The sequence below is a fragment of the Papio anubis genome, chromosome 7, assembly GCF_008728515.1.
Source record: "Papio anubis isolate 15944 chromosome 7, Panubis1.0, whole genome shotgun sequence".
In the NCBI taxonomy this organism is placed as follows: domain Eukaryota; kingdom Metazoa; phylum Chordata; class Mammalia; order Primates; family Cercopithecidae; genus Papio; species Papio anubis.
In genome coordinates this window covers 58,340,279-58,348,347 of record NC_044982.1, presented here as the reverse complement: position 1 = coordinate 58,348,347, position 8,069 = coordinate 58,340,279, and positions in this window count along the sequence as shown.

The window sequence follows — 8,069 nt, the reverse complement described above, 5'->3', positions numbered from 1 at the left end:
TAAGTCATCTTATATGCTGGAAATGCTTTTATTTTCAGAAACAGAAAAGGAATTGTGAGCAATCAATCATAGGTCTCTATGCATTTAGCAAATATGGCTTTTAGTTGAAGGACAATGAACTACGTAAGAAATCAATAAAATTTTAATGTTGCAAGCAAAATAAAATAAACATCTTTTAAAATATTTTTGTATTATTCCTTAGCCACACATTTTCTGACATTATTCATACTTTCAGTGAATAAAGCATGATTTCCCTGTGTGGTTTATGCAATACATTGAAGTTTTAATATTTCTTAGTTTATTTTTGATTTTATGAAGTATATTACTATGAGTCTATTAACTCATATAGCCATTAAAATTATGAACTTAATATTAGATATGTATAGATATTAGATATCCGTCCTTTGAGACAAATCTCTGCCATTTATAACCTTACTGAGTTTCCTCTCAAAATCTCATTTTTTTTCCGTCTGTAAGATGAGGAAAATAATGTTTTCTATATCATATGTTATTAATATTTTTAAATGTCCATCTAAAACACATTGATTAGGATTTAGCACATTATACACACTCAGTAATCTTATCAACAGTTACATATCTTATCAACGGTTATATAGGTATTATTTACCATACCTGTAGTTTGAATTTAACCCATTTACATATATCCTTATTTGTTCTGTTTTCAAATGTCAAGATAATTTTCACCTATCATCTGTAACAAATGCCCATCTCTAAATAAATAACATAATCCATGTTCAAGATAATTCCATTTGCAGACTAATTATAAGTTATGAAGCTGTTTCTTGCTGGCTTTTCCAGTTACTGACCACTAGGGTCTTAGATCACACCAAAATCTCTGATTAAATATTGGGCACTAGAAAGAAGGTTATTGAAATTGCTGGATTGTAATTAGGGCAAAATGTACCCTTAGAGTGAAAACTGCTTCTGTTACTTGGCAAGAAACTGAGTAGTTCACACCCTTAGGAATGCTCTTTCACTTCCTTCCTTGTCTTCATCTGACAATTTGGGCGCAACTATTGCTGAGAACAATTACGGTCCTGGTTGGGCAACATGAGAAAACCACTTCAGTGAAGGGACTGCTCATTATCAGCCTACATTCTGCTGGGGCTGCCTGGATTTATTATCTGGATCCATATTTCTAATTTTCTATACCTTTTATCACTCCAGTCTTTTATCTTGGGTAATTGATATATGCCTGTTGTCTCAGTTTGGGGTTTCCTTGCTTGCTCTCCAAACAAATCTACCAAGGCTAACTTAGAATAAATATGTACATATATACACATATGACATGTTTGCATATGTATCTCTATATGTGTATATGTGTGCATATGTTAAAGTAAGCTTCTAATACTGAATAAATTTGTCGAAGCTTATAGAATTGTTGGTGGAGGGAAATCTAAAGATCTAAGTCTAGAATCTAGGGCTATTTTTCTGTGGCCTAACACTGCGTTGTTATGTACAACACATCACGTTGCATGTATTACTCACATAATTTTTGGCCCATGGAACTTATAATAATAAATTTTGAATTCATGATAGCTTAATCTGCATATATGTTATAATCATAGAACTTGAGGTAGGGGTGGGATTTAAAAGTTATTTGGTCCAATCTTTTCTGTCAAGGCAGGAACTCTGTCTGGCACATCCCTGACAGAAGTTAATTTAAACTTTTATTTATAGTATGCAAGAAAGAGGTCCCTCAAAACCTCATAAATGAACACATAAGAAGAAAATGCTATTCACGTAGAAAAATACTTATCTAATCTAAACATGCACTTTAAACACACAAGATTCCAAGAACACTAGAAGAGAATGAAGGAATACAAAGCTCTTAACCACATTTAAATTAAAAAGCTTCATCATCTAATTTTGCCTCACAGAGGAAGGCTTAAATACATAAATAGCTATTTTCCACCTGACAAATGTGACTACTAACAGAGCACCCTTTATAATTTTAATTCTTATATGAGCTTTCAAGTACCCTGAGCTATAATAAATGACATTTTGGTCTCTGTCTTAAAGCATTTGGAGAAGGGCTTTCTGCATGATTGTGCTATTTTTCTTATTTGCTGAAAAATAATGAGCTATGGTGTGTATATATATTTCCCCAAGATTTACAAGACAGATGCCTGCCTTTATCATTCCCAAACACAATCTTTTACAGTACTTATGTTTATCATTATAATGCCTGTCAATTCTTCTTGTTATTATTACATATTTACCTCAAAATTTTGATGCATCACAGAGAGAGCATTTCTATTGAGCCAGACTCAGTTTAAAAGTATAAAAGGAGAATAAAAAGTAAATAAATAATATATGCTTTGTTAAAGATTTTAAATCAAACAGGAGAGTGTGATATGGGCATCTATTCTAAAAAAATTCCAAATATTTCTTATAAAATGTGCTTACCTTTTACTATGGGAATTGTGAAACTTAGGGATTCATTAAATCAATGCCATAGAGGTGAGGATATCTCCTACATTTAAAGAGCACAGAAGCTTTCACATTAGGATATAGTGTATTCATTATAATATACCCTTTCTTCAGCATATCTAAGGCTTTGAACTTCAAATAGTTGCAATAAAGAGGTGAGAAGAAAGGGTTTAGGGAAAAAGTTGACATCTTGCCCATACCGTGGTAGGAAGGGCAGATAAGAACACAATGGACTCCCTTGTTAACAACTACAGCTCCTCTAAATAATGGAAATGAGGATCTGATATATTTTATAAACATTTTATTTATCTCCTTATTCAAAAATCTCAGCAGGATCACATTCTTCCAGAATAAAACACTCTCATCAATACTTAGAATACTGAATAGAGTGACGATACAGTGTAATACAATAAATAATAAGTTAAAGAAAAGATCCCTGATGTAACTATTTTTTCCTACAAAGTAACTTTTTTTTTTTACAATTGTGCCATTTGCTGAACATATTTTACGCATTTAAATAGAAGCTGTTGACCTCTCTTACCCCAATAATGTTCACTCACTACCTAATCAAAACCCTCTATGCAATTTCTTACATTTGTTTCTTCCTAGAATTTATAATTTATTTCTTTTATATGGTGGCTCAAAGAAGAGATTTTTTAAAAAATGTGTGTACTATTAAAATTTTATTTGCAAAATAGTCAAGCAATGTTAATTTTTGAAAACAACTAATAACTTTTATTTATGTAGTTCAATTGATCATGGAGATGGAATAACATAACAGAAACTTTTGAATTTCAAATTATCTATATCTAATAATTTTGAACTATAACAATATATTACTGTAGAATAAATAAAACACACAATTCAGCTAATGATAAAGGTCTCGTTAAAGGTCACGCCTTCTCCATTGCTCATACAAACATACTCAACCTATATACACTTAAGTGGGAGTTTTGCTGTTGATTTATTTCCTAAGTGGAATTATACTATATATAGTATCCTACCTTTTAATCTTATCCATTTTTAATGGATATCTCTATAGGTTAGTAGATAGAGACATAACTCAATATTTTCTAGTCCCCTGTGCACATAAATAGGTATACATAGTATCACATGGTTTCACACATGTTAATGCATTTAGTTTTCTTTTCTCTGTTTTTTTTTTTTTACTTTTTTTAAAGAGTTCCTCTCTTCTTTCATCTGCTCAAGCCTTTTTAAAGCCAATTAACCTTAGTTAACAATTCAGTGTATATTCTGTAGTACTTTCCAACACATTCAATCTATACTTCTAGAAACATGCACAGAGTTTTTTTCTTCACTGTGTAATATCTTATTTAAAACAGTCTAATTTTCTATATGGGTCACATGGGTGCGACATATAATTTGTATTGGTTAGTTCCACCATCATTCTAAATCCTTTCAAGCATGACTTCTTGTAATGAAGCAGTGAAACAGCTGACACCGTGTTTTCCTGACTTCTCTGTAGCTAGTGTTCTGATGTAGGAAAGAAGCTGAACACAAGGCAGTCATTTTGCTGGCATGTTTTGAGGTGGAGACAGTAAGCTTTTGGAGTGGTAGCTTTGGCAGAACCCTTGTGATTCTTAAGGTTCTTGACTGTGGCTCTCTGACCTTGCCAGTTGAGCAGTGTGGTTTTGGAAATCACTCAGTGGTGTGCTGAAAGCCAGCTCACATCAGCTGATGAGGGCTTATTTTGCATATCTCATCTCTACCTTGTCATATTGGTGGGTTAAAATGGGCCATGGTGGGGGTGTTTGCACTGCTATCTACAATGGACAAATTATATGAGGAAATTACTGGCTTCATGATTTTTTTTTTTTTTTTTGAGACAGAGTCTCACTCTGTTACTCAGGCTGGAGTGCAGTGGTGTGATCTCGGCTCACTGCAACCTCTGCCTCCCGGGTTCAAGCAATTCTCCTGCCTCAGTCACCCAACTAGCTGGGATTACAGGAGCACACCACCCCACCCAGCTAATTTTTTTTTTTTTTTTGTATTTTTAGTAGAGATGGGGTCTCGCTATGTTAGCCAAGCTAGTCTTGAACTCCTGACCTCAGGTGATCAACCAGCCTCAGCCTCCCAAAGTGCTGGGGTTACAGACATGACCCATAGCACCTGGCCTGTCCTCAGGGTTTTAGTCTTTTAGCTTAATGTGGTTGTAGAACAATGGAGGGGCTTTATTTTTTATTTATTTATTTTTTTAATATTCTGGGATGTAATTCATTACTTCTTTTAGAGATACTGAAACTATAATTAGGAGAATTTGTGTCTCTCTGCATGGAGTTTAATTTTCAGCATCTTCTATTTCATTATGTGACAAGTGGAAAATGAATAAGAAACATTGGAACCCACAGAACTAAAACCATGATGCTTGGAAGAACTGGAAAACCTCAAGGTATTCCATATTCCCAGACTCCCTTGAGCTTCCATTAGGGACAAAAGTGGCCTTTTCTCACCTGTCTGAGGATGCCAGTCTTGTCTTCCTAGAAGACCATATAACAACCATCTAAGTCAATAATCTTGTAAGAGGATACCAACTTCCTTAATGCCCCACCACTACCACCTATCACTAACTCCAGATCTATAACTTGGAGTCAGATCCGTGCACGGCCCAGGGACAAACTATGAAGCATAATTAATTCTGAAGAGGAGAAACAGATTTTCCTAACTTAAGTCACTCTCGAGCTGAAGAGTATATACAGGAAATGAATGTAGAGTTTACTAGACAAAAGTGGATGATATAAAGTAGTAGTTCAGACTGAATTTATTACTACTCATATGCTTCCCAGGGACTACTAATTAATCTATGTGTGATCTCATTATGTGTTTGGCTGATTGGCCAAATCTACACCCAGGGTGGCCTATAATGAAAATAAATTTCAGAGGAAAAAGTTATTTGGTTGTTGTTTAGTGTAGAACACATTTTCTCCTATTAGAATCCACTTGTGTGGTGATATTCATCCACTCAGACCACAGTGTAAAAGTGTGAAGGTGAGACAGGGTGGCTGGAAGTCCAGCATGGCAGCCAGTATTATCATTTTTTATATGGGCCACCACAATGTTGGAAGCCTTAGGAAGCCTCAATTGAAAAAATGCATTTGCAAACTTTTGAACATGAGAATGTTACACTGAATTTACTATGAATACTCTGTTATCTGTGATTTCAGTGTTTTCTCTGGAAAGCTGAGAGAAAATTTTCTTTAATAAACCCTAGAAAATACACTGGAAAAGAGAGTACAAGCATCCCTGAAAGAATCTTCCATGACAGGAAAGCAGGTTCATCCACCCTTATTAGTCTGGGAATGAGGGTAGGAGATGTTACCACTGTAATGGGTTTACTGATTTCAACTTGAACAAAAGAATGTCGTGAGCTCTTTCAGTATTAAGATCCCTTTGAAGGAAGGGGAGGCAAGTCACAATTGAGAAATGACCTTACTAACATCATACCGGCTACTCTGTAAATGTTTCTTCTTTTTATGCGCAAAGGGAGCTGTGCTCTTTATCACAGTAACTATGCAATATAAAAGAAATAAGCAAAATTTAGGGGATGCTTACAGAAACTGCCATGGTGATGTACTCATGAGAGGGGGGCTTATGAAATTTGGGTAGTAAATATAGTTGTGGTACAACCTTGTCTCACGTTGGTTTCAGTGGGATAGAAGAGGCAATGAACCTATCCTGTGGTTATTGCCTTAATAACCATTATAGTTGGTATACATTTAGAATAAATGACATATTCACCCTGCTTCCATGACTCTTTTCTAAGAGTGTGATCAGGATAAAAAGATTCAAGTGGAAACCTCTAGATCATTCCCTCCTTGTAAGAATTACTCTGAAGATAAGGCATGTTTTGTTAGAGAATCAGAGAGACTGGGATCATGACCAAAGCCTTGAAACTCACAAGCATAGTAATTGTTATTACATCCATAATTAGCTACCATATTAATACTCAAAGGAAACATGATGCATGGAGAATGGTATTGATAATTGAAAACTGAATCATGTGATGAATCCAATTTCATCTGTGTTTCAGATATGTTATCCTAATTGGAACAAATCAACAGTCTCTATCATCTGATATGTAACTACTGAGTTGGAAATGTTTTTAAATTTACTTTAAAAAATGTCTCCCCAAATTGATTTCTCTGGCACCATTGTGCCTTTTGTTTGCATCAATTTTCTTTGTCTGTGCCATAATTTAGCTTTTCCAGGTACAACTATTTTCATGAAATAGGTAATAATCATCTCAGTGCATGTTTTACCCTTTTACTTCATGTGGACGTATCCACAAACATTAGGTATTATTTTAAAATTTGTTATATAAACAGTGGTCTTCTGTAACAGGTTATGATTTGTTTTCCCTTACACAATCATTTTCAGATTTATGTATGCTAATGCATGTAGCTTTACTTAATTTACACTCCATATTTAACTTTTATATTTGTTAATTATATTTGTATCTACATATGTATAATTTTAACCATTTTTATTAGGGATACATATTTTTTCAAAGGTTTTATTATATGGATTACACTACAACAAAATTTGTCTCCTTGGGCACATGGGCAAAATTCCTTCAGATTAGAAAATGAAAATATAATTATTGGGTCATGGGATATGTAAATGTTCGTTTTACTATCACATTCAAAATTACACTTATAAGTGGTTATACAAATTTATACTTACTAGAATATTGTATAAAAATTCCCATTGTTCTACAACTTGTCAAAATTTTGTATTGTAAGACTTAAATAATTGCCAATCTAATGTGTATGAAGTTTCGTAGCAATTGTATTTGGTACCAATTCACATCCTTTATATATGGGAAATCTGGGCATTCTCTGTGTGTTTTATGTTCATGTCCTTTGCCAGGTCAAATCGTAGTTCTGGTTCTAGATCCTTGAGGAATTGCCACACTGTCTTCCACAGTGGTTGAACTAATTTACATTTCCTCCAACAGTGTAAAAACCTTCCTATTTTCCCACAGCCTCACAGGCATCTGTTGTTTCTTGACTTTTTAATAATCACCATTCTGAAGTGGCATGAGATGATATCTTACCATGGTTTTGATTTGCATTTCTCTAATGATCAGTGATGTTGAGTTTTTTTTTCTTTTTTCATATGTGTGTTGGCTGCATAAATGTCTTCTTTTGAGAAGTGCCTGTTCATGTCCTTTGCCCACTTATTGGTGGGGTTGTTTTTTTTCTTGTAAATTTGTTTAAGTTCCTTGTAGATTCTGGATATTAGACCTTTGTCAGATGGGTAAATAGCAAAAATATTCTCTCATTTTGTAGGTTGCCTGTTCACTCTGAGAGTAGTTTCTTTTGCTCTTTAGTTTAATTAGGTCCCATTTGTCAATGTTAGTTTTTATTCTAATTGCTTTTGGCGATTTCATAATAAAATCTTTGCCCATGCCTATGTCCTGAATGGTCTTGCCTAGGTTTTCTTCTATTGTTTTTATAGTTTGGGGTTTTACGTTTAAGTCTTTAATCCATCATGAGTTTATTTTTGTATAAGGTGTAAGAAAGGGGTCCAGTTTTAACATATGGCTATGCTGCATATGGCTAGCCAGTTTTTCCAGCACTGTTTATTAAGTAGGG